The sequence below is a fragment of the Ceratotherium simum genome, chromosome 35, assembly GCF_057802395.1.
Source record: "Ceratotherium simum simum isolate JZ-2026a chromosome 35, ASM5780239v1, whole genome shotgun sequence".
Taxonomy (NCBI): domain Eukaryota; kingdom Metazoa; phylum Chordata; class Mammalia; order Perissodactyla; family Rhinocerotidae; genus Ceratotherium; species Ceratotherium simum.
The window spans coordinates 8,688,712-8,716,514 of NC_141934.1; the positions used below are offsets into that span (position 1 = coordinate 8,688,712).

General features: G+C 36.8%; 1 protein-coding gene and 1 pseudogene across 1 annotated transcript in view; both read right to left on the bottom strand.

The window, feature by feature from the left end:
• HORMAD2 (HORMA domain containing 2) overlaps nt 1–27,803 on the bottom strand; it is a 75,729-nt gene that overhangs the window by 14,557 nt on the left and 33,369 nt on the right. The window lies entirely within an intron of this gene.
• On the bottom strand, nt 9,166–16,220 carry LOC106801743 (Parkinson disease protein 7 homolog pseudogene; annotated as a pseudogene).

The following is a 27,803-nucleotide window of genomic DNA, read 5'->3' on the forward strand; positions in this document are numbered from 1 at the left end:
AGACAAAGTGGCAAAGACACATTCACTAAGTCAGATTTTCACTTTAAATTGGCCCTAAGTTCACTTGAAGAAAAAAAGAAAAAGAAAATCCTAAAGAGAAGTAGTTGGGTGTTTAGAGTGAAAATAAGTTTTATATGAGGGGCAGACACCTAAACTTAATTTTTATTTTACTTTTCCAGGAAACAGTGAAACATTTTCAAAATTTCTAATTCAAAAGGAAAATAATCATACCTCTCTTACTGATCTACTTTTATTTTTAAATATATTGGAATCCTTTCCTATAATTAACAGAATTTTCTATGGCATCAATTTAGTTCAAGTCTAGTCATTTAATTGCCTGCTTCCTTTTTCGTTGTTTTATTTATCTATTTCAATAGCTAATACAGTCACATAGTATGAAATTCAAAAGGTAAAATAAAGGTATACAGTGAGAGTCTCCCTGCCATCCCAGAGCCACCTAACTCCCTCCCTAGAAGGCAACCTCTGTTACCAGTTTCTTGTACTGTTCTTCCAGAAACCGTCCTGTTTTCATTCTGAAATCAGCTGCACCACTAAAAAATTTAAACTGCTATAAAATTCCCAATATTATTCTCTTCAAATTGTTTTACTAAAGCTGGACCAGGCCTGGCCACAGTAAGAGTAAATGAGGAAGTGGAGGGCTGTGACCAAGTAACAGACCCATCTGCAGGGCCACTCCTAGTCTCATACAGCACGAAGGTGGACTTTCTTCCATTGCCTCCAGTTATCCTCCCATCTAGAGAATACATGTTTTCCTCCTGACTAATGGAAATGAAGGAGAACCAAAGAGTGGAAGGGTAAAAGAGGAGGGTCAGGAAAGCAGAGATTCAAGGTACCACACTAAGTGCTGTGGTGGTGATGAGAGCAGCAGGATGGCAAGGAGGGGCAGCAGAGTGTTTCAAGGTAGTGAGGGACACAGATGTGTAAACAGTGAACTCTAACCAACATCCAACATTGGTAAGCTGCAGTAACAGCTAAATAAAGGTAAAAGCAGTATGCTGTAGAAATGTAGGGGAAGAAGGAGAATGGGGGGAGAGACTTCATACATTAGCCCAGGGCTGGTAGAGCACATCTGACCAGCTTCTTCTCAAACTGCACACGTTTTTCCTGACTCATGAAAACCTAGAGCTGGGAGAAAGCCAGACCAATGTGCTGAAGCTCAGTCAGTAGAGAAGTCTTTTGGAACCAATATGGAGAGGAAAAACTAAGAACTTTGCACACACAAAAAAACATAAGGAACAATAATAAAAGGCCTACGGCAGTTCACAGCTGATCTTCAGTTGTGAAAAACTGAAGAGAAAAAACATGAGCATTTTCAAAAGCTTTGTTAGTTAAGATCAGGACTGTCAGGCATTGCTCACCTCCAAGGGTCACCATTCACCTTGTTGTCTGTGTTTTTAGGTATCCCTGGAAATTGTACAATGCACAATCAACACAACCATGCACGGCAACCCTGCTAGGGCAAACATCAGTTTTTTGACTACCACTTTCTAAGTTTCCCCATCGCTAAATTTTTACTTGGGATACAGGGTACTCCCCTTGGCTGCTATTTCCTATTACAAGAAAAAAACAAACATTTAGAATGTTATGAATATATTTTCTTAAAAACTCACAGTTGTTGAGTATAAACTGCAGCATAGCTATGCTACAGAATATGGCTAGATTATATATCTAAAGTATGACATACTGTACATATTTTCCAACCTATAAAGATTTTCCATGATGGGGTAGGGCTGCTCAGTTTCAAATTAAACACTATTTATTTAGAAATGTAGGGCTATTTCAAATCAGGCTGGGCCAGAAAGCAGAGTGGAGTAGTATTATTGTTTCAGGGCATCTGGCACATTTTTACTCTGAGGCTTTCAGAATTTAATGGTTAAAAGTTGAAAGTTTCTCCTTGTTTTAGAGGAGTTTTTCTCATTTTTCCCCAGTATCTCTCTTTTCACTGACATTATCTAATTCAGCAATGTACAGATATCCACCGATTCGGAAAACAACATGACAGTGGGTCATATAAAGGAATTAAAAAATGAGATGTGAAACTGATTTTTGTGAGTGTTTAAAGTTATACCATTGTAGTTCACAATTCCTGGTTCTGATATTCCTGATTAGGAAGTGTTTAAGTGAAATCTAGAAACATTTGTCATCATTAGATATGGCTATGTTTTGTTCTCTTCTCTATGCTTTGCATTAATTGTTCAGTATGCAGTAACCAATCTTTTTTAAGTTTTTTTTTTTTTTTTTTTTGCTTTGTGGGTATTGAGCTAATTCCTGGTGGTTTTTTGAATTTACCCACATTTTCCCTTTTTGTGGAAATATTTACACCGGGGATTTCCACTAAGGGAATTAGAGTTAATTGAGCTCTTTTTTTTTTGTGATATAGCAGCTGAGGCCATATTTCTATTAGTGCCTTTTTTTTCTTGCCCTGCTCTAAGAGAGTGTTTCCATGCACATTCATCTAACAGGTTTTCATGGAATATTACATATGTAAAATAAGACCATGTATTTGAAAATGTTTGCACAATATGTGGTACATGTCAATCACTCAGTAACAACTGGTTATATCTAGTTGAACATTACCCGATTTTGATGAATTTGTGGTTGCTATAAATGAAATGTGCCCTGAGCTGGCATGGGGATTAAAAAAAAAAATCTAACTTATCTTGGGGTATGAGAAGTATAAGGGATCTCTGAGTGATAAGTGAGATTACATATTCAATAACAAAGTCTTTCACTTCAAATTTCAGCTACAATCTAGTGTTCCTGTAAATGCAACAGTGGAAGATGAACTACATATGCTTGAAAATGCTTAACTTAAAATGAAGAAAGAAAAGAGGAGCATAGAAGCTAGAGACACTGAAAATTGAAATGCACACAAACTGAGACATCCTTTCAAATCCCACCCACGAAGCGATGAATAAGCTTGAAAAAGTATTCATCTGTTTTTTTTTTTCATGGTATAGCGCACAGACTGAGAACCAGGGGGCTGGGTTTCATCACTGACTTGCAAGTTTCCATCACAGTAAAAAAAAAGGGAGGGGGATAATATTTGCCATATACCAAACAGCGATGCTTTGAGGATTAATGACATAATGTCTGTAAAGAGGTCGGAGCTCCGTGGAAAAAAGTCACTACATAAATATAAAGTAGCATTAATATTTAGGCTTAGTCCACAATGTGAGAACTGCTTTCTTTGGTTCATGAGGTCATCAGCAGTTTTGTAAAGTGTGCTCAAACACCCACAGAGGAGCCTTGTTAGCTTCCTTGTAAGTGGACTGTAAAGCTAATCTAACCCACCTGGTCGGAGCAGTCATGGAGTCCCTGTTCTATTTTCATGGTCTCTGAGAGGATATAGATGGAGATGCTTGACTCCCTAAAGGAATGAGACATGGCCAAGAGAGCACTTTAACAGCATTTAGGGCTTCCCAGGAATGCAGTGGGAGTTTGGGAATGTTTTGGCTTAGAATTAAACAAAAGTGCAGTCATATCATATCTTGATTTAGAAGAAAGGCTAAATTTGCCTTTCTCAGACAAAGAAAATTTGGAGTAAGTGTAGGAATGAGAAAGCTACTTCTTGGAATGGTTAGTTTATATCTTTAAAGGATTTGGACACAAACTTGGGTATTTTTGTCCTGAGAAAGTTGTAGTCTCCAGGGGTTGTAGTCTGTTTGATGGCAACATCCTGACTCCTCGTCAGAGCTTCATCTCCGTGAAACGGTTATCAAGGGCAATCTTGCAGAGGTTTTAGTTCTAAAGTTTCAAAGGATAATCAATTCAGTATAGACGTTGCCTTGCAAAGTCTTGTGGTATAACTGAATGACAGTAATGTTATTGTGACAAAATATTTGCATTTCTCAGTTTTAAAAGATAAAATTAATTTTGATTCAAGGGCCTCAGGCATCAGAAACCACCTCTTCAAAATGTAAGGTTAATGAACTTATCATAAGCATTAGTGCTTAATAGTGATCTGAAACTGTGTCCTAATACCAAAACATTTGAACAAAAGATGGAAAAAATGTGAGGGAATCTTTCTTTTGTATTTGGATGTCTTGTTTTTACATTGATCTAGATTGAGTGTTCTTTGAGAAATGATTTGGTTTCTTGTTCACTGATTGCTATGCTATTTCAGATTGATTGATATTGATAATATATGCTTTTTTAGGGGAAAGGGAACAGAAATGTTACAGCCATCTCAACTTGTAGTCAAATCTACACTAACTAGAAAGCATTTTCTAAATAAAATATTGACCTTAGCCCTTCTCTCTCTTCCCATCCCTTGATGAACAGTTCAGTCCTAACACCAGTGTTATGTGTGGCAGAGCAAGTTAGGCGTCTGCACGGGGGGGTGTCAGAGTCTGAGCAGAATGAGGAGGGCATCCATGTGGAGGACAGGCCTGGCGTGAGGAGTCAGAGCCTGAATGGAGTGAAGAGGGCCTCACAAGTATGGGTGATCCATAGTGGGGTGTCAGAGCCCCAGCAGGGTGAGGAGGGCATCACATCTATGTGGGGAAAAGATCCAAGGCAAGAGAGTCAGAGCCCTAGAGGAGTGAGATGGGTATCATATGTGTGTATGGAAGGTGGCAAGGATGGGAATTTGGTTACATTTGAGGGGACTGATAAAATAAGTAAATATGTTAAGTATAATGGGAGCCAGGTTTCTCAGTGATAGAGAAAGAAATTACAAATATGGAAAGTGAGAAAACTAGAATGACCTCTGGATGGAATTGACGGTATAGGTGTGAACTCATGGATTTCCATATAGAGACATAAATATAGATGAATATGTGTGTATGTGTGTGTGTGCATATATTCAGACATATGTTCTCTAGATCTGTCCACTGAGAAAGCCCACATCTTGGCTGCTAAAAGGAACCATTAAAAACCAGGGGTTCTTGGAGAAATGGCTGATTCCGGTACTGGGACGAGGAAAGTACAAGATGAGCCTGGAACAGCTTATTGTGCCAGAATGTAAGAAAATACTCCAAGAAGTAAGGGGACATGTCAAAGAACACAGAAGCCAACCTGAAGGGGTTACCACTGGCAAAATCTGAGACAATGAGAGCATCAAAATAAATAATGATAGTAATGGATAAAATAAGCACTCATGAGTCTATATTGATATAAATAAATAATGAATAAATGGGAGGTTTGAGGAGAAACAGGATAATTTACATAGTTTCAAATTACTTCCCTACAAACTACTTATTAATTACAAAGGAAGAGAATAACTTTATAGTAGAGAAGTCTGACAGAAACTACCTTAATCAAGTGACCAAAATAAACATCATCAGTACTGGGACAGATCAAAATCATGTGTCACTTGACAGGAAGCAATGAGTACTCGACACCACTTCTGTGGCATTCTTGAAAAAAATGCATACCCTGAAATCTAATCATGAGGAAACTTCAGACAAACCCAAATTGAAGGACATTCTATAACATAACTGGCCCATTCTGTAAAAACATGTCAAGGTCATGAAAGTCAAGGCAATACTGAGGAACTGTTCCAAGCCAAAGGAGGCTAAAGAAATTTAACAACTAAATGCAACACGTGATCTAACCTGAATCCTTTTGCTTTAATGGACATTATTGGCACAACTGGCAAAACTTGAATGGAGTCTGAGGGTTAGTTGATAGTAACGTGTCAAAGTTAATTTCCTAGTTTTCTTGGTTGTATTGTGATTGTGTAGGAGAATGTCCATGCTTCTAGGAATTGCATACTATAGTATTCAGGAGTGATGAAGCAACTGGTTCAGAAAAAACATTGTTTTTGTTGTACTTACAGCTTTTCTATAAGTTAGAGAGTGTCTCAAAATAAACATAAATTTATACAAAATATTATTTTAGAAAAAGAGATTGTAAATTTTCTGTTTTTTCCCCTTGATATAATATATATTTTACTGGCAAATACTGTAGAAACTAAAGACATTTATTCTGTTCAAACTTTTCTAGTGATTATTTTGAAATGTGTCCACGTGTGAGTGAGGTGTCAATAAGCTTGGCTTGTTTTAGAAACAGAAAGAAGGTCAAAGCAGCTGGAGATGAAGGAGCGAGGAGAAATTGGCAGGAGCTAAGGTCAGAGCCTTGGGCTAGAGTAGATCAGGTATGGCCTTGCAGGCCGTGAAAAGTGAAGTGACACGAGTAGATTCATATCTTTAAAAGATGATTCTGGATGCTTTGTGTCAAATAAACTATGCAAGAGCAAAAGTGAAAGCAGGGAGACCACTGCAGGGGTACTGTTTACTTGGGCCAGAGGGGTAGCAATAAGATAGTGAGAAGTGGTCAGGTTCGAAATGTATTTTGAAAGGACAGCTAACTGGACTTGCTGATGTACTGGATGTAGGTTATGAGGGAGAGGAATCAAGGATGGCTCCTAGGGTTTTAGTTAGAGCAAGTGGGTAAATGATGGTGTCATTTACTGAGACGGGAAAGACTGAGGAAGTGACTAATGATAGGAAAATAATACGAATCATGTATTGGACAGTGGAGTGGTGAGATGAACACCTGATTAAAGTGGGTTAAAGAGAACAGAAAGCAGGGAAGTGAACACAGCAAGCATAGACATTCTCTTGCAAGATGGATATGATTTGGATCAATGGAAAGAAGAAAGGCATTCCAGGCAAAAGAAAGTATATTTGTTAAGATATTGAGGCAGAAATGAACTTGGCTTGTTCTTGTGACAGTGAGGAGACTGACCTAACTCAAGGAAGGGGAACATGTTGGGTAATAGTGGGAAATAAGACAGGTAATGTGGAGCCAGATCATAAGCAGCCTGAAAGCCAGGTAGAGGTGTTTAGACTTGATGTAGTGGGAAATAGGAGTCATGAGATATTTTGATTAGGGAAGTGATATGATGAAATAAAGAAGATTAGACTGGCAGCGGTATTTGGGATAGAGCAGGAGGCTGTGGGAGAGCCTGGAGGCTGTGGCAGTCAATTCAAATGCAAAAGGATAAAGGCCTGGACTCAAGTTTTGGCAGTAAGAACAGACTGGAAAGGGAAGGCTTGAGGGAATTTTGACACCTGACTAAATAAGGAGAATGATTTCAAGATTCTGAATTTAAGACATTGAGAGGATAAGGTGATGCTGAGAGGCAGGGAAATTGGGTAGGGAAAGTTGTTCTGGGTATGGAAGGGGGAGGGCACTGGTGAATAAAATGATGAGCATGCTAGATTTGACATGACAGTGGGACATCAAAGTGGAAATGCCCAATAGAAGGTAAAAGACATAGAACTAGAGCTCTGGGGCAAAGTCAAGGCTCAAGATAAGAGTTGGGGAGTCAACAGCATACATGTGATGCTTAAAGCCCTGAGAATGGATGAATCCTCCAAAAGAAAGTACATAGAGCTTGAAGAGTATACGGTCAGAGACCTTGGAGATGTTGAGGTTTGTCTACAATTAGAGGTGGGAGGAGAAACAAAAGTGACAGAGAAAAATGGATGACAGGTCAGACAGATAGAAGGACAATGAGAACAATATAGTATCATAGAAATAAAAAGGAACATTTAAAAGAGAGTATATAGTAAACATCATAAAGTAGGTCAAGAAGAATGAAAAAAGGAGTAAAGACTGTAAGATCTATTAATTTAAAAGGCATTGTTTATTTTGAAGAGACTAGTTAAGAACGTGAAGATGAGTGAAGAAGGCAGCTTTCCAAGTCAAAGAGCAGTGAGGAGGGATGTGGTAAACAGAAAGCATCTTGTAAGAAATTTGGTAAAGAAAGGAAGGAAGCAGCACAGTAACTAGAGGAGTAATCAGGATCACATGACAGCTTTTTCTACCTAACGTTTAGACCAACTCAAATTTTCCTCCTCTCCTTCTACTCTGAGAATTTCAAAGTCTTGCTTTTGAACAAAGTCAGGATTATGACACAAAGCATCCAAAACCAAGTGGAGGAATTTGATCTCTCTGTATGTTCTTACAAATTAATAGGAAAGTATCTTTGTCAACTTTCAAACTACGTTTTACCAATATTTTTGTCCTAAATTGAGACTACAGATATTCTGGCAAGCTCTGAAAAGATACAGTATGAGGAGAGATAAAAACATGCAAATATTTTTAGATAATGTCATTATTATATTTAGTGGCCCTCTACCCAGCTGAAGTGTTTATTTCCAAATGGGAGACTACGAGCTAATATTCTCTCCTGGACGATTTAGGCTTAAATTCTTTAAATATAATATTGTCGTATTTTGATAGTATTATGAAGTGTTTTTCATGTTAAAATTATTAAGCAATGCTTTAACAATTCTCATAAATCCTGTACGAATCAAGTAATATTATTTTTATTCTTCAGACCAAAATTCTTAAAGAAAAAAATGCATTGCTTTTCCTATAAACTAATTCTTGACATATTTATTTTTTTAGAAATATATTTACTGATTTCTGGGTAAAGATGGGTAGATTGACACACACATTTATTTAGCTTCCTCCTCAAACCCTACTAGAATGACAGTAAAGAGATTTGTTTAAAGAGCAGAAACTCAAAAGGACAGAAAAAAATAAGAGAAAAGACAACAGCAGTAAAATTTTGGGAGCTAGAAAGCATATGGATGACAGGTAAGTAAGGTAGAGACCCAAGAAACTTAAACTAGCAGTGGAGCAAACCAAGGACCATCCAAATGTACATCATTCTAAGGAATTTCCAGCCTCAGGTATTTTTAGAAGAGGGGATAAAGAGGGTGGGTAGAGGAGATAAAATAAGACAAAACTGAAAGACATTTATAAAGCACTTGGAATCCTCAGATCCCTTCCCCAACTTTGCAGAACCAAACAGTTGCCCTTCACTCATCTGAGCATAAAATCAGAAGTTTATTCTCTGGAGCAGGTGATAGAGGTCTTTGGATAGTGGGATACAAAGCGCAGTTGAGGCAGAGTTATGGTACCAGAACTGAGGAATTAAGTGAAACTATGCATACAGAATGTGAAGACCCTCAGCCCTCTGTCTCTAGTTAGCTCCTAAAACACTGGTGGCCAACCTAGACTCTGAAGAAACTGACCAAGAAGAAAGATTTAAAAATACAGATATTGAGAATTCCCCCAAAGGCCTGACCAGATCATTCTACAATAAAGCCCACAATCACAATCATCCACAAGCTCAGAGCTTTCTAGTCCCGTCACGCTTAAATATGAGCAGACAACCAAGGACTACCAGCCATCTTCGAACTTCTGAGGAGAGAGAGGTAAGAGAAGTAGACAGGTGTAGAGGAGGAAACAGCAAACAGAGGGAACAAACACAGATATACAGAGAGAAGAAATCTATCTAGAGGTAATTAATACCCTTTGAGATAAAAGACAATTCTGTAATCATGAACAAGAATAGGATGCCATAGCAAGGAACGTTCAGAGAACAACAACAAAAGGCTCTTGGAAATGAAAATACAATTGCACAAATGAAAACTCAATAGAAGAGTAGAATTATGTTGAAGAGTTATTCACAAGAGCAGAACAAAAGCACAAAGACAAGGAAAATTGGAGAGAAAAGATTTTTTAAAATAGAGTACCTGTACAGGAGGTCTACTCTCTAAATATTAGGAGATCCAGAAAGAAAGGACAGAGAAATTTGAGGGGACATAATTTTCATCAAGGAAATAATTCAAGAAAATTTCCCAGAACTGAAGCAATACCTGAATTACCAGATTCATATGGGCCACTGAATGACAAGTGCAAATAATGAATGAAAATAGACCTACATCAAGGCACAACACGATGAAATTTCAGAAACCTGAGGAAAAAAGCTTCCAGACAGGAAAAAACAGATAATATACAAAAACTCAGAATCAAAATGGCTTGGAAATTCTTAATAGCAACACTGGAAGCTAGAAGACAAAGGAATAATGCCTCAAAATTATCGTAAAAAATAATTGTCCTCCTAGATTTTTATTTCCAGTCAAACTCTCAATCAAACGTAAGGGTAGAATAATGATATTTTTAGGGCATGTAAGATCTCAAAAACTTACCTCCCATCAACTCTCTCTAAGGAAGTTACCAAAGGATGTACTCCACCAAAAAGAGGGTGCAAACCAAGAATAGGAAACAGGAGATCTAACATAGGAGCGGCAAAGAATTCCCCGGAAATTGGTGAAGGGAGATTTCAGGATGAGAGTCAGGCACCTGGCAGAGAAAGCAATCATCCAGATTTGGTCAAAGTGGAAAAGCTCCAGGAGTAATTTCTCAGTGAGGATGAAATAGTTGTTTATGAATATCGGACAGGAAATTTAGACCAGCACTGTCCATTAGATCTTTCTGTGATGATGAAAATGTTCTATAGCTGCACTGTCCAATAGAGTAGTCACTATCCAGAGCACCTGAAATATGGCTAGTGTGACTGAGGAACTGAACTTATCACTTATTTTAATTAAAATTAATTTAAACTTTAATAGCCACGTGTGGTTAGTGGCTACCATTTTGGACAGTGCAGGTTTAGATAATCAGCAGAAAGTTTGGAGCTGAATTAGGAATAAGTATAGAGAAAACTAAGCAAATGAAGAACAATTGTTAACTGTAGGGAAAACAAAAACTTATGCAAGAAAGGAAAAGGAATCATGGCTTACTATATAACTCAGCTCTGTATAGAATTATATAGTTATAATAATATAAGCACAAATTACTGATATAACCCAAACCATATTATATATTGGGAGGCTATTAGGTGGCTTGTTTATTTTACCTTCATTTACTAAAAAAGTACAAATATTTTCTCCAGATCAATAATTTTATTTCTCTAATATGTTCTTAATGGCTAGATAGGGCTTCATTTTATTGGTATAACAAAATTGAACCAATCCTTCATTGAGGGACATTTAGGGTGTTTCCAATTTAGGACAATTATCAACAGGGCTTTAATGATTAGCACTGTGGATCACTGCTTTTTAAACTTTAACTGCAATGAGGCAAAATTTACATACTATTGTATGTACTACTGCATCTATTTTAAGGGTATATTTCTATGAGCTTTGATAAATATATATATCCTTGTAACCACCACTACAATCAAGATAGAGGACATTTCATCGCCACAAAAAGTTTCCTTATGCCTCTTTGCACTAAATCCCCACCCAACCCACCCCTAGGCAAACACCAATTTGTTTTCTATCATTACAGATTAGTTTTGCTTCTAGCATTTCACAACAACTAAATTATACAGTATGTACTCTTGTCTGACTTTTAAAAATTCATTCACAGTTTTGCATGCATTAGCTGTTTGTTCTTGTTTATTGCTAGTAATAATTCCTTGTACAAAGACACCACAAGTTGCTTATCCCGTCACCTGTTGACAGGCACTTTAGGTTACATCCAGTATGGAGCTATTATGAATAAAGCTGCTATGAACATTTGTGTATAAGTCTTTTTGTGATTATATGTTTTCATTTCTCTTGGGTAAATACTTAGGAGTAAAACTGCTGCACCATATAGTATGTGTATGTTTATAGGAAATTGACAAAATGTTTTCCAAAGTGGTTGTACGATTTTACATACCCACTAGCAAAGTATGAAAATTTCAAAAGCTTTACATCATTGACAACACTTGGTAGCATCAATAATTTTCATTTTAGTCATTCTTGTGAATGTGTACTAGTATCTCATTTTGGTTTTAATTTGCATTTCCCTGATGACTAATGACATTGAGCATCTTTTCATATGTATATTTGGCCATTGGTACATATTTTTTGTGAAGTGTCTGTTCAAATTCCTGAACATGTTTTAAAATGGGGTTGTCTTCTTATTATTGAGTTGTAAATAATCTGTATACATTAAAATTATATATTCTGAATACAAGTTCTTTGTCAGATGTATGTACCAAGAATATTTTCTCCCAGTCTTTGGCTTGCTTTTTCATTTTCTTAACAATGTCTTTGGAAGAAAAGTTTTTAATTTTGATGAAGTCCAATTTATCAATATCTTGTCTTTTATGGTTAGTGATTTTAGGGAATGAAGTCCAATTTATCAATATCTTTTCTTATGGGTAGTGCTTTTAGGGAACTGCCTAAGAAATCTTTGCTGAAAATTTTGTTTCCTTCTAGAAGTTTTATAGTTTTAGCTCTTACATTTAGGTCCTTACTCTATTTTGAGTTAATCTTGTGTGTGATGTGAGGTAAGGATTAAGGTTGATTTTTCCCACATGGGTATCCAATTGTTTCAGTACCATTTGTCAAAAAGGCTATCTTCTACCTTTTAAAAAAATCAATAGGTTATATATATATATGGGTATACTTCTGAACTCTGCATTCTGTTCCATTGACTTATATGTCTATCTTTACCACAATGTCACCCTATCTTGTTTACTGTACTTTTACAGTCTTGATATCTGATAGAGTAAGTTCTCCAACTTTGTTCTTTTTCAAAAGTTTTATAGCTTTTTTAGGCCCTTTGCATTTCCACTTAAATTTTAGAGCCAGCTTATCAATTTCTACAAAAGAGGCCTCTGGAGTTTTGACTGGGATTGCATTGAATGTACAGATCAACTTGGGGAGAAGTGACATCTTAATCAAGTCTTCCAATCCATGAATGCAGTAAATCTCTGCATTTATTTAGATTTTATTTAATTTCTCTCAGTAATTTTTATAGTTTTTATTGTATAGGTCATTGCATACATCATAAATTTAGCTCTAAGTATTTTATGAATTTTTATGCTACTGTAAATGGTATTTTTAAATCTAATTCTCCAATTGTTCATTGGCAGTATAGAGAAATACATTAGGTTTTTCTGTATTGACTCTGTGTGACCTTGTAAAATTCATGCATTAGTTCTGGTAGTGTCTTTCTTGCAGATTTCTTAAGATCGTCTATGTACACAATCACATCATTTTCAAAGAAACTCCGTTTTACTTCTTCCTTTCCAATCTGTATGCCTTTTATTTCTTATTTTTACCTTAATTCGCTGACTAGGACTTCTAGTACAACATTGAATAGAAGTGTAAGAGTTAATATCCTGTCTTATTCCCTATCTTAGGTGCAGAGTGTTTAGTCTTTCACCGTTAAGTATGATGCTACCTTTAGGTTCTTTGTAGATGTCTTTTATAAAGTTGAGGAAGTTCTCTTCTTTTTTTTTTTTTTTTATAATTTTATTTATTTTTTTTCCCCCAAAGCCCCAGTAGATAATTGTATGTCATAGCTGCACATCCTTCTAGTTGCTGTATGTGGGACGCGGCCTCAGCGTGGCCGGAGAAGCGGTGTGTCGGTGCGCGCCCGGGATCTAAACCCAGGCCACCAGCAGCGGAGCACGCGCACCTAACCGCTAAGCCACGGGGCCGGCCCGACGAAGTTCCCTTCTACTCCTTGTTTTCCAAAAGTTTCTTTTTTAAAAATTACAAAGGGATGTTGAATTTTGTCAAATACTTTTTCTGCATCTATAGAGGTGATCAGGTGGTTTTTCTCCTTTATTCTGTTAAGATGGTGAGTTACACTGATTTTTAAATCTTAAACCAACCTTGCATTTCTGGTGTAAACCCCATTTAGTCATGATGCACTATCCTTTCCGTATATTGCTGGACTCGATTTGCTAGTATTTTGTTAAGGACATTTGCATCTACAGTCATGAGGGACATTGGTTGGTCCGGAGTTTTCTTTTCTTGTAATGTCTTTGTCTGGTTTTAGTAACAGGATAATGCTGGCCCCATAAAATGAGTTGTGAAGACTTTTCCTCTGTATTCTTGAAGAATTTCTTTAAGATTAGCATTATTTCTTCCTTAACTGTTTGATAGAATTCACCAGTGAAGCCATCTAGTCTGGAATTTCCTTTGTGTGAAGTCTTTTAATTATGAATTCACTTCCTTTAAACAATATAGGATTATTAAGTTTATCTATTTCTCCATGTGTCAGTTTGGTGATTTATGTCTTTCCAGGAATGTGTCTATTTCATCTAAGTTGTTAAATTTATCAGAATACAGTTTTCACAATATTCTTTTATTTTGTTTTTAATGTCTATGGGATTTGTAGCAATATCCTATCTCTGATGCCTGATATTAGTGATTTGTGTCCCCTCTCTTTATTTCTTAACCAGTCTGGCTAGAGTTACCAATTTTATTGATATTGTCAATATTTTGCAAATTTGTGTATAGTTTCTAGATATCACAGTTATTCATTTCTAATATAATTCCACTCTGATCACAGAAATACTCTGCATGATTACAATCCTTTTAAACTTATTGAAACTTGTTTTATGACCCAGCATAATGGTCTAACTTGGTGAATGTTCTACAAACACTTGAAAAGAATATGCATTCTGTAGTTATTGAATGGAGTGTTTTATAAGGCTAATGAGGTCAAATTGATTGTGATCAAATTGATTAAGTCTTCTATATCCTTACTGATTTTCTATCTATTTGTTCTATGATTGAGAGAGGAGTGCTGAAATCTTCAACTATAATTGTTGATTTGTTGATTTCTCCTCTAGTTCTGTCAGGTTTTGATTCACGTATTTTGAAGCTCTGTTATTAACTGAATATAAATTTAAAATGGACACCTTTATTATTTTTTAATAACCCTCTTTATCTCTGGTAATATTCCTTATCCTAAAGTCTGCTTTGTCTGATATTAATATTGTCATTCCAGCTTTCTTACAAGTAGTCTTTGTGTGGTATATCTCTTTCCATCATTTTACTTTTAACTTATCTGGCTCTTTATATTTAAAACCTGTTTTTTGTAAATAGCATATGTTTATTCATTTGACAGTCTCTGCCTTTTAATTGAAGTGTTTATACCTCTTACTTTTAATTGAATTATCTATATGATTTTAATTAGATTATCTATAAGTCTACCATCTTTCTATCTGTTCCTATTTGTCCCCTCTGTTCTTAATTCCTTTTTTCCTGCCTTTTTTTGGATTCAATATTTTTCTAATATTCCATTTTATCTTGTCTACTGACTTATTATACGACTTTTTAATGATTGCTTTAAGGGCTTATAAAATGCATATTTGACTTACAGAATTTACCTGCAAATAATATTATGCCACTTCATACACAATCTTATAACAACATACTCCCATTTCCTGCCTCTTGTCCTTTGTGCTATTGTTGTCATATATTTTGCTTCTACATATTGTCATTATTATCATTTTAAACAGTAAATTTTCTTTTCTTTTTTTTTTTTTGCTAAATTCCCTGTTTATTCTGCAATCAAGGTTCAGAAATGTGGGGACACGACTGTAGGTTGAGGAATCTTTGTGTAGTTATCATTTCACAACTATACTTCATGAGGGCAGTGCTGATGGCTTCTCCACACACTAACCACCCATTTTTGTTTTAAAGTGAACACAGTGAAAATGGATTAAAATTGGCATATTTCAGGCCGGCCCTGTGGCTTAGTGGTTGGGTGTGCACGCTCCACTGCTGGCAGCCCGGGGTTCAGATCCCGGGCGCACATCGACGCACTGCTTCTCCAGCCATGCTGGGGCCGCGTCCCACATGCAGCAGCTGGCAGGATGTGCAACTATGACATACAACTATCTACTGGGGCTTTGGGGGAAAAAAAAAGGAGGAGGATTGGCGGTAGATGTTGGCTCGGAGCCGGTCTTCCTCAGCACAGGGAGGAGGATTGGCATAGATGTTAGGTCAGGGCTGATCTTCCTCACAAAAAAAAAAAAAATTGGCATATTTCTTGAACTCATTATCAAATATTTCTGCTCTAATCTTTAAGACAAGTGGAGCCTTCAGTTGACCAGTCATCTCCTTTCTGCTCAGCACCTCAATAATAGCAAGAGTAAACTCAAAGCTGATTCCAGGACCTCAGATTGTAAGGATCAGGCCATCCTTTTCTACACAATTCTTGGAGTAGCTGTAATGACTTCCAGTCACCTTTTTGTCTTTAGCAAGTGGATGTGTTGCAAATTTGCTTCCAAAACCTATTTCATGAGCCAACAGAGCTGTAGGACCTATACAGATAGGGGCTATAAGGCCCTCCCTAGTTTCTTGTTCCTTAAGTATCTCTTTCACAGCAGCAGACTCAAATAAATTATGTGCACCCAGATTATCTCCTGGCAGAACCACCACATTAAAAAATAAGGTCCCTCTTTTTTTTGCATCTTCCAGACTGGTATCAGGACAGATGATAACATCTCGGCTACATTGTACTGGGTCTTTTCCAGCCAGACCCCCAATCTTGACCTTAATTCCAGCTCATCTCATGATATCTACAGGGATGACCATCTCCGTCTCCTCTGCTCCTTTAGCCAGGATGACCAGAGCTCTTTTTGAAGCCATTTTTTTTTTTTTTTTTAATTTTTTGTTTATTGCAGTAACATTGGTTTATAACATTGTGAAAATTTCAGGTGTACATCATTGTACTTCTATTTCTGCATGGACTACATCATGTTCACCACCAAAATACTAATTACAACCCATCACCACACACATGTACCGAATTATCCCTTTCACCCTCCTCCCTCCCCCCTTCCCCTCTGGTAACCACCAATCCAATCTCTGTCCCTATGTGTTTGTTTATTGTTGTTATTATCTACTACTTAATGAAGGAAATCATACGGTATTTGACCTTCTCCCTCTGACTTATTTCACTTTGCATTATACCCTCAATGTTTTGAAGCCATTTTTATGTTGTATTTTTTAAAGACTGAACCTTGCCTTTCTTGCCACAGATGCGGCACCTTGGCCCATTCGGCTGCACTTCTGCAGTGGGGATGACTGAACTAGAACCTGACTAAATGGGGACGCATGCGAGCACGTGTCCTGTGCTGCCTGGCTCCATAAATTTTCTTTAAAGAAATTTAAAAACAAGATGCAAGCTCTTTTAATTTAACCACATATTTGTGTAGATCCAAGAATCCATCTCGTATCATTTTCCTTCAACTTGAAATTTTTCTTTTTCTTTTATATTTCTTATAGTTCAGGTCTATTAACAACAAATTCTTTCAGCTTTTGTTTGCCTAAAATGTCTTTCTTTCACTTTCATTTTAAAGGATATTTTTTCTGGGTATAGAATTCAAGGTTGAAAGTTTTTGTTTTTCAAGCACTTTAACCATGTTACTCCATTGTCTTCTGGCTTGCATTATTTCTGATGAAAGTGTGTTTATAATTCTCAACAAATTTTTAAAATTTACAGGCATTATAATTTCAACCCTCACACAATTTCTGTGATTATAATTACACATAGATTAGACTGCTTGATGTTGTCCCACAAGTCACTGAGGTGCTATTCTTTTTGTTTTGTTTTTCAGGGTTGTTTATTTTCTCTCTCTATGCTTCAGTTTGGACATTTTCTATTGCTCTATCTTCAAGTTCACTGATCTATTCTTTTGTAGCTTCTAATCTGCTGTTAAACCCATCTAGTGATATTTTAAAATTTCAGATATAGTACTTTTAAGCTGTACAGTCTATTTGCCCCCACTTTTAATACTTTTCATTTTTCTCCTCATTATGTTCATGTTCTTTAAATCCCCTCTTGAGTATATTTATCATAGCTTTTTTCCATTTGTTTTATTGTATTGTATGTATAACTTACATACAATAAAAATCATCGTTTTAGGTATATAGTCCTATGAATTTTGACAAACATATATACAATAACAATATAAAACAGTTCCATCACTCCCTAAAACTCCACCATGCCCCTTTGTAGTCAAACCTCACACCCAGTTCCAGAACCTACTGATCTATTTTCTTTCCTTACAGTTTTGCCTTTACAAGAATGTTTATAAGAGATCAATTTCCAGCATGTTAGTATGAGGAGCTCTGCAGATCTGATCCCCAGGAAAACTGATGAAAACTATTCAAAAAAATTAAAGTCTCTGGAATTGTCCTAAGGGCATAGAACAAATGAAGAAATCTCTATTCAAGAAAATTTACTAAAATTTGGTAAGAACAACAAAAGTCTGTGGTATTTGAACCAAAACCACTCCATTCACCCTCCCAGCTCAGTGAGACTCCATTCCACTCCACTCTACTCCAGACTGGTGCAGCGAAGAACACACAGTTCCCTCTCCCTCTATTTCTCACTCAGAGGCTACCTTTACGAGAGGAGCAGGACATCAGCATTTCTCACCCTGGTCCTAGCTACATATTGCTGAGGCTAAATTCTGTATCAGTAGAGCCAAGAGTTGGGGGCTCCCTTCTTCTACCCAGTCCCCACTGGTAAGACAGAGGTTCTACTTTGAGTGCAGCACTGCTGAGAATGACAGGCCCTTAATCACTCTTGTCCTGAATGGTAAAACTGGTTCCATGCTGGCAGGGACAAGCTGAGACCTGAGTCTAATGCCCCTCCTCTACCTAGCACGCAGCTCCTAAAGTAGGAGTGTCACTCAGAGAGATGCATGCCATTGTCCCCACCCCCAGCTCCAGAGCTGTGACCCAGAGATTTTACCAGGGAGTAGAAGCAGGACATAAAACAGATAGCTCCTAATCTCTTCTAAAGTAGAGTGACTTTATTTGCAACAAAGCATGGATAAGTTTAGGGCTAAGGGTACTCTCAAATATATTGGCGGTGTGTTGAAAGGCAATTGAGGATATAGACAGATTCATTGGAGATATAGGCTAAACTGTAGGCTGGCTAGTTTTCAGGAGAGAATCAGGTAAAAAGACAGCTAGGAGGAGCCCTCCAGAGATCAGAACAAATCTCAAACACTGACCTCAGAAACTATCCCTTCAAAGGAGCCCGAATTTGATTGGACTAGTCTCTAAAGCAATGTATGCCTGGAGCACTGTTGAAAACAATACAGCAATCACCAGCAATGAGTTGAGTTAACAGCTGAGTGTGGTCAGGGAAAGAGACAGTCAAAGAAAGCCCTGATAAAACCATCATCATCCCAGGGTGACTGTGAGCATACTCAAGCCTGTACTATTTGAGTAACAACATCAGAGGCTTAATACTACAGGGAAGATGCCAAAACTAAACAGTCACTAAACAAAGAAATAATAACAATAAGTCCCAGGGGGTGATGGAAGAACCAGAACCAGAGTTTCTATAATATATTATCTAAAATGTCAAGTTTTCAACAAAAAATTATGGGATGTGCAAAAAAACAGGAAAGTATGACCCATACACCAGAAAAAAAGCAGATAACAGATAATGCCTGTGAGAGCAATCAGATATCAAACATAACAAACACTTCAAAATATCCATTATAAATATGATCAAAGAATTAAAGGAAACCACAATTGAAGAAATAAATGAAGGTATGACGACAGTGCCACATCCAATAGAGAACATTGATAAAGAGACAGAAATTATAAAAAGTACCAAAGGGAAATCCTGGAATTGAAAAATACAGTAACTGAAATGAAAAATTCACTATAGAGGTTCAGTAGTAGATTTGAATCAGCAGAAGAAAGACTTAGCAAACTTGAGAGAGATTGATAGAGATTATGCAATCCAAAAAAGAAAAAAACAGAGAAAAGAGAATGAAGAAAAATGACAAGCACCTGAGAGAAATGTAGGCTACCATCAAGTGCACCAACATACACATAATGGGATACCAGAAAGAGAGAAGAGTGACAAAGAAATGTTTAAAGAAATAATGACTGAAACCATCCCAAATTTATTGAAAAACACTAATCTACACATTCAGGAAGCTCAACAAACTTCAAGTAAGATAAGTGCAGAGATCCATAAACAGACACATCGAAGTAAAAATGCTGAAAGCCAAAGACAAGGTGAAAATCTTAAAAGCAGCAAGAGAAAATGACTCATCATTTACAAGGGAACCCCAATAAGGCTAACAGCTGACTTCTCAGCAGAAACAATGGAGGCCAGTTAGGCAGTAGAATAACATTTTCAAAGCGCTCAAAGAAAAACTGTCAATCAAGAATTCTATATTAAGCAAAGCTATCTTTAAAAAACACAGATAAGGGGGCTGGCCCAGTGGTGTAGCGGTTAAATTCACACACTGCACTTCAGCAGCCCAGGGTTCGCAGGTTTGGATCCTGGGCGTGGACCTACACACCGCTCATCAAGCCATGCTGTGGCGGTATCCCACATACAAAGCGGAGGAAGATGGGTACGGATTTTAGCTCAGGGCTAATCTTCCTCAGCAAAAAGAGGAGGACTGGCAATGGATGTTAGCTCAGAGCCAGTCTTCCTCACAAAAAAAAAGAAAGAAAGAAAAAGATAAAATACAAACATTCCCAAATAACAAAAATTGAGAGAATTTGTTGCTAGCAGACCTGTCTTACAAGAAGTACTAAAGAAAATGCTTCAGGTTGAAAGCAAGTGACCCCAGAGGATAATTCAAATTGACATGAAAAAACAAAGAGCACTGGTATTGGTAACTATGTCATTATAAAAGGCAATATCAATATTTTTTCTCCTTTCTTCTCTAACTGATTTAAAAAGCAATTGTATAGGGGCCGGCCCGGTGGCGAAAGCGGTTAAGTGCGCACACTCCGCTGCGGTGGCCCGGGGTTCACACATTTGGATCCCGGGTGCGCACTGACGCACCGCTTGCTAAGCCATGCTGTGGCGGCATCCCATATAAAGTGGAGGAAGATGGGCACGGATGTTAGCCCAGGGCCAGTCTTCCTTGGCAAAAAAAGAGGAGGATTGGCAGATGTTAGCACAGGGCTGGTCTTTCACACAAAAAATAAATAAATAAATAAATGAAAATAAAAAGCAATTGTATAAAATAATATTATATAATGTATTGTTCAATTTATAACACAGGGAAATATAATATATTTGCCAATAACAGCACAAAAGAGGTAAGTGAGAGCAAGCTGTATTGGGCTAAGGAAATGACTACAGATGGTAAAGTAATAATTATAACAATATATTATTGGGTTTGTAACACTAATAGACATCAGATGTATAACGATAATACCACAAAAAGGGGGAAAGGGAATAGAGCTATATGGGAGTAACATTGCTACATCTCCCTGGAATTAAACTAGCATAAATCTGAAGCTGATTCTAATGAGTTAAGACGTATATGATAAGCCATAGAGTATCCAATAAAATATATACATAGTGAAAAAAATCATTAAAGAAATTTAAATGCTTCACTAAAAATATTTACTCAGTGCAAAAGAAAGCAGGAGGAATAAAGGAACAAAAAAAGACATGAAACACATGGAAAACGACAAGTAAAATGGCAGTCATAAAACCAACTATATCAATAATAACATCAATGTGAACAGATTAAACAATCAAAAGGCAAAGATTTTTACTGGAGATGATAAGGGACATCTTATGATGATAAATGCATCAATCCATAAAGCAGATAAAATGATTATAAACATATATACATATGTACACCCAATAATAAAATAGAAAAATATATGAAGCAAAAACTGACAGAAATGAAGGGAGAAACAGGCAATTCAACAATAACAGTTGGAGACTTCAATACCCCAATTTCAGTAATGAACAGGACAACTAGGCAGAAGATTAACAAGGAAATAAAAGACGTGAACAAGAGTATAAGCCAACTAGACCTAACAGACACCTATAGAACACTATATCCAATAACAGCAGAATATACATCCTTCTCGAGAGCACATGGTACATTCTCCAGCACAGACTACATGTTAAAGCATAAAACAAACCTTAATAAATGTAAAAGGATAAAAACTATAAAAAGTATGTTCTCTGACCACAATGGAATAAAATTAGAAATCAAGAACAGAATAAAATTGAGGGAAACCACAGATATGTGGAAATTAAACAACACACTCTTAAATAACCAATGGGTCAAAGAAGAAATCAAAAGAGAAATCAGAAAGTACTTTGAGATGAATAAAAATGAAGACACAACATAACCAAAATAACATAACGCTGTTAAAGAAGTGTTTAGAGGGAAATTTATAGGTGTAAATGCCTATATTAAGAAAGAAGAAAGATCTCAAATAAGCTAACCTTCTACCTTAAGACATTGGAAAAAAGAAGTGCAAACTAAATCTAAAACAAGCAGAAGAAAGGAAATAATAAAGATTATATTGGAAATTTATGAAATGGAGAATACAAAAACAATAAAGAAAATTGATGAATCCATAAGCTGGTTCTTTGAAAGATCAACAGAATTGACAAACTTTTAGCCAGATTGACCAAGAAAACAAGAGAGAAGACTCAACTTACTATAATCAGAAAAAAAAGAGGAAACATTACTACTGACTTTACAGAAATATGAGAAGTATTATAAAGGAATACTATGAGCAGTTATATATCAATAAATTAGATAACATAGATGAAACAGAAAATTCCTAGAAAACACAAACTACCAAAACTGACTCAAGAAGAAATAGAAAATCTGAGTAGATCTATAACAAGTGAAGAGATTGAATTAATTTAAAAACATACCCATAAAGAAGATCCCAGCCCCAGATAGCTTCACCACTAAATTCTACCAAACATTTAAAGAAGAATTAATACCAACTCTTCACAAACTCTTCCAAAAAGTAGAAGAGGAGTGAAGACTTCCAACTCATTTTATGAGGCCAGTGTTACCTTGATACCAAAACCAGACAGAGACATCATAAGAAAACCACAGATTAATATCTCTTATGCATATGGGAATAAAAATCCTCAACAAAATATTAGCAAACCAAATCCAGCAACATGAAAAATATATACCCTATGACCAAGTGGGATTTATCCCAGAAATGTAAGTTTGGTTAAATATCTGATAATCAATTAATGTAATATATCATATCAAAAGAATAAAAAACAAAAATCACATGATCATCTCAATAGATGCAGAAAAAGCATGTGACAAAATCCAACAGCCTTTCATGATAAACAAACAAAAAAACACTTGGGAAACTAGGAGTAGAAGAGAACTTATTCAACACGATAAAGGGCATCTACAAAGAAACTATAGTCAATAACATACCTAATGGTGAAAGACTGGATGCTTTCCCCCCAAGATCAGGAACAATACAAGGATGTCCACTCTCACCACTTCTATTCAACATTGTAACGTAAGTTTTAGCCAGGGCAATTAGACAAGAAAAAGAAATAAAAGGGATAAAGATAAGAAACAAAGAAGTAAAAGTGTATCTATTTGCAGATGACATGATCTTGTGTATAGAAAATCCTAAGGAATACACTAAAAAGCTATTAGAACAAGTTCAGCAAGTGTATTAGCCGGGTCCTCCAGAAAAACAGAACAAATAGGATGTGTATATATATAGAGAGAGAGAGAGAGAGAGACTTATAAGGAATTGGCTCACGTGATTATGGAGTTTAGCTAGCCCAAAATCTGTCGTGTGGCAATGGATGTTAGCTCAGAGCCAGTCTTAAAACTCAGGAGAACTGATGAAGCAGTTTCAGTCGGAAGGCCAGCAGCCGACAGACCCAGGAGAGCCTAAAATACAGATGAAGTCTGAAGGCAATCTGCTGGAGAATTCCCTCTTGCTTAAGGAGGCTGGTCTTTTTCTTCTATTCAGGCCTTCAGCTGACGAGATGAGGCTGACACATTATGGAGGGCAATCTGCTTTACTCAAAGTTCACCTATTTAAACATTAATCTCATCAAAAAACACCCTTTACACATAAAATGAACCATCACAGCAAGCTTGCAGGATACAAAATCAATATACAAAATTCAATTGCATTTCTACACACTTGCAGTGAACAATTCAAAAATGAAATAAAAAAACAATTTCATTCACAGTAGCAACAAAAGAATAAAATACTTAGGAATAAATGTAACAAAACAAGTGCAAAACTTATACTCTGAAAACTATAAAACATTGCTGAAAGAAATTAAAGAAAATCTAAATAAATGGAAAAATGCCCCCTGTTCATAGATCAAAAGGCTTAATATTGTTAAGATATTAATAATCCCTGAAATGATCTACAAATTCAATATAATTCCTATACAAATCCCAGCTGACTTCCTGTAGAAATTGACAAACTGATTCTAAAATTTATATGGAATTGCAAAAGACTCAGAGTAGCCAAAACAATCCTGAAAAAGAACAAAGAAGGAGGACTCATACCTGATTTCAGAATTTACTACAAAACAACAGTAATCAAGACAGTGTGGTACTGGCATAAGGATAGAAATATAGACTAATAGAATAGAATTGAGAGTCCAGAAATAAAACCATCTGTCTATAGTCAACTGATTTTTGACAAGAGCACTAGGACCATTTCAGGGAGAAAGAATAGTCTTTGAACAAATGGTGTTGAGACAACCAGATATCCACAGGAAAAAGAATGATGCCAGTCCTTACCTCACCATACAGACATATCTCGTTTTATTGAGCTTCACTTGATTGCACTTTGCAGATATTGTGTTTTTTACAAGACCCTCCACCAGCGATGATGATGGTTAGCATTTTTCAGCAATAAAGTATTTTTTAGTTATGTACATTTTTTTAGCCATAATGCTATTGCACACTTAATAGACTACACTATAGTGTAAACATAACTTTCTTTTTTTTTTTTTTTTGAGGAAGATTAGCCCTGAGCTAACAACCGATGCCAATCTTCCTCTTTTTGCTGAGGAAGATTGGCCCTGGGCTAACATCCGTGCCCATCTTCCTCTACTTTATATGGGACGCCGCCACAGCACGGCTTGACAAGCAGTGCGTCAGTGTGCACCCGGTATCCAAACCTGCGAACCCCAGGCCGCTGCAGTGGAGCACGCACACTTAACCGCTAAGCCACCTGGCCGGCCCCTAAACATAGCTTTTATGTGCAGTAAGAAACCAAGAAATTTGTGTGACTCACTTTATTGCAATATAAGCTTTATTGCAGTGGTCTGGAACCAAACCCGCAATATCTCCGAGGTATGCCTGTGCAATAATTAACTCAAAATGGATCAAAGATCTAAATGTTAGAGCTAAAACTATAAAATTCCTAGAAAAAAAGAAAGGGGTAAATCTTAATGACTCAGATTTGGCAAAGCATTCTTAGATATGACACCCTCCAAAAAAGTATAAGCAACAAAAGAAAAAAATGGATAATTTGGACTTGATCAAAATTAAAAACCATTTGTGCTTCGAAGGACACCATTAAGAAAGTGAAAAGACAACCCATAGAATGGGAGAAAATATTTGCAAATAATATATCTGATAAGGGATTGTACCCAGAAAATATAAAGAATTCTTACACCTCAACAATACAAAGACAAAACAACCTAATTTTAAAATGGGCAAAAGATCTGAATAAACATTTCTCCAAGGAAGATATATAAATGGACAATAAGCACATGAAAACACGCTTGACATCACATTAGAGAAATGTAAATCAAAACCACAACGAGGGGGCCAGCCCTGTGGCTTGGTGGGTAAGTTAGTGTGCTCTGCTTTGGCAGGCTGGGGTTTGCAGTTTCGGATCCTGGGTGCAGACCTACACACCACTTATCGAGCTATGCTGTAGCAGGCATCCCACATATAAAGTAGAGGAAGATGGGCACAAATGTTAGCCCAGGGCCAATCTTCCTCAACAAAAAGAGGAGGATTGGCAACAGATGTTAGCTCAGGGCTAACCTTCCTCACCAAAAAAAAAAAAAAAAAACCCACAATGAGATACCACTTACTTCATACCCCATTAGGATGGCTAGAATAAAAAAGTGAAATGATCGGGGCCAGCCCCGTGGCATAGTGGTTAAGTCTATTGTGCTCTGCTTCAGCAGCCCAGGTTTGTGGATTTGGATCCCGGGCATGGACCTACACCGCTCGTCAGCCATGCTGTGGCAGTGACCCACCTACAAAATAGAGCAAGATTGGCAACAGATGTTAGCTCAGAGGGAATCTTCCTCACCAAAAAAAAAAGTGAAATGATAACAAGTGTTGGTAAAAATGTGGAGAAAACTGGAAGTCTCATATACTGCTGGTGGGAATGTAGAATGGTGCAGCCGCTTTAAAAGACAGTTTTGGAGTTCTTCAAATGATTAAACATAGACTTACCACATGACCCAGCAATGCCATTCCTAGGTATATACCTGACAGAATTGAACATTGGTGTTCAAAAAGAACTTGTACACAAATGTTTATAGTAGCATTATTCATAACAGCCAAAAGATGGAAATAACTCAAATATCTATTACCGATGAATGGATAAACAACACGTGGTACAGTCATGCGTGGCTTAATGACAGGGACATGTTCTGAGAAATGCATCGTTAGGCAATTTCACTGTTGTGCAAACATCATAGAGCATACTTACACAAACCTATGGGCATAGCCTACTACACATCTATGCTATATGGTACTAATATTTTGGGACCACTGTCATATATGCAGTCCATTGTTGACTGAAACATCATTATGTGGTGCATGACTGTACATCCATATAATGGAATATTATTCAGCCATAAAAAGGAAGGAAGTACTGATACATGCTATAACATGGATGAATCTTGAAAACATAATGCTAAGTGAAAGAAGCCAGGCACAAAAGACAACATAATGTATGTCTCCATTTGTATGAAATTTCAGAATAGGCAAATCTATAGAGGCAGAAGATAGATTAATGGTTTCTTAGGACTTGGGGGAAAAGGGAAATTGGGAGGTGATAGCTAAAGGGTATGGGGTTTCTTTTTGAGGTGATGAAAATGTTCTAAGATTGTCTGTGGTGATGGTTGCACAACTCTGTGACTATACTAAAGACCACTGAATTGTACACTTTAAATGGGCGAATTGTATGGTATACGAATTACATCTCAATAACGCTGTTAAAGAAAGAAAAAATGTTGTATGTAGGCTTTTTTCTCTCTCTTTTTTTTTTTTTTTGTGAGGATGACCAGCCCTGAGCTAACATCCATGCCAATCCTCCTCTTTTTGCTGAGGAAGACCGGCTCTGAGCTAACATCTATTGCCAATCCTCCTCCTTTTTTTCTTTCCCCCAGAGCCCCAGTAGATAGTTGTACGTCATAGTTGCACATCCTTCTAGTTGCTATATGTGGGACGCGGCCACAGCATAGCCGGAGAAGCAGTGTGTCAGTGTGTGCCCGGGATCCGAACCCGGGCCGCCAGTAGCGGAGCGCGAGCACTTAACCGCTAAGCCACAGGGCCGGCCTTGTAGTCTTTCGATTCTGGCTTCTTTCTCTTAGCATAATGCATTTGCAATTGATCCACGTTGTTGCATGTATCAGTAGTTCGTTCCTTTTTATTTTAAGTTTATTCCCACATTAAGGAATTTTTGGGTTGTTTCCAGTTCTTAGAGATTACAAATAAAGCCACTATAAACATTTGTACACATGTGTTTGTGTAAACATAGGTTATTATTGCACTTGGTATAATAGCTGTTTTAAAGTCCTTATCTGCTAATTTTATCATTGCTGATATTTCTGAGTCTGCTTCTACTGACTGGTTTGCTTTCGTTACGGGTCAATTTTCCTGCTGCTTTCTATGTCAATAAATTTTTACTGGATTCTATACAATAAGAATTTTATGTAGTTGAGTTTTTAGATTTTGTTGTCTTCCTCTAAAAAGTGTTGAATTTTGATATTTGCAAATCATATATCCGACAAGGGGTTAATCTCCATAATATATAAAACACTCACACAACTCAACAAAAAAAAAACAAAGAACCTGATCAAAAAATGGGCAGAGGTTATGAACAGACATTTTTCCAAGGAAGAAATACAGATGGCCAATAGGCACATGAAAAGATGTTCAACATCACTAATCATCAGGGAAATGCAAATCAAAACTACACTAAGATATCATCTTACGCCCGTTAGAATGGCTATAATCACTGAGACAAAAAATAACAAATGTTGGAGAGGTTGTGGAGAAAAGGGAACCCTCATTCACTGCTGGTGGGAATGCAAACTGGTGCAGCCTCTATGGAAACAGTATGGAGATTCCTCAAAAAATTAAAAATAAAAATGCCTTATGATCCAGCTATCCCACTACTGGGTATCTAGCCAAAGAACCTGAAATCAAC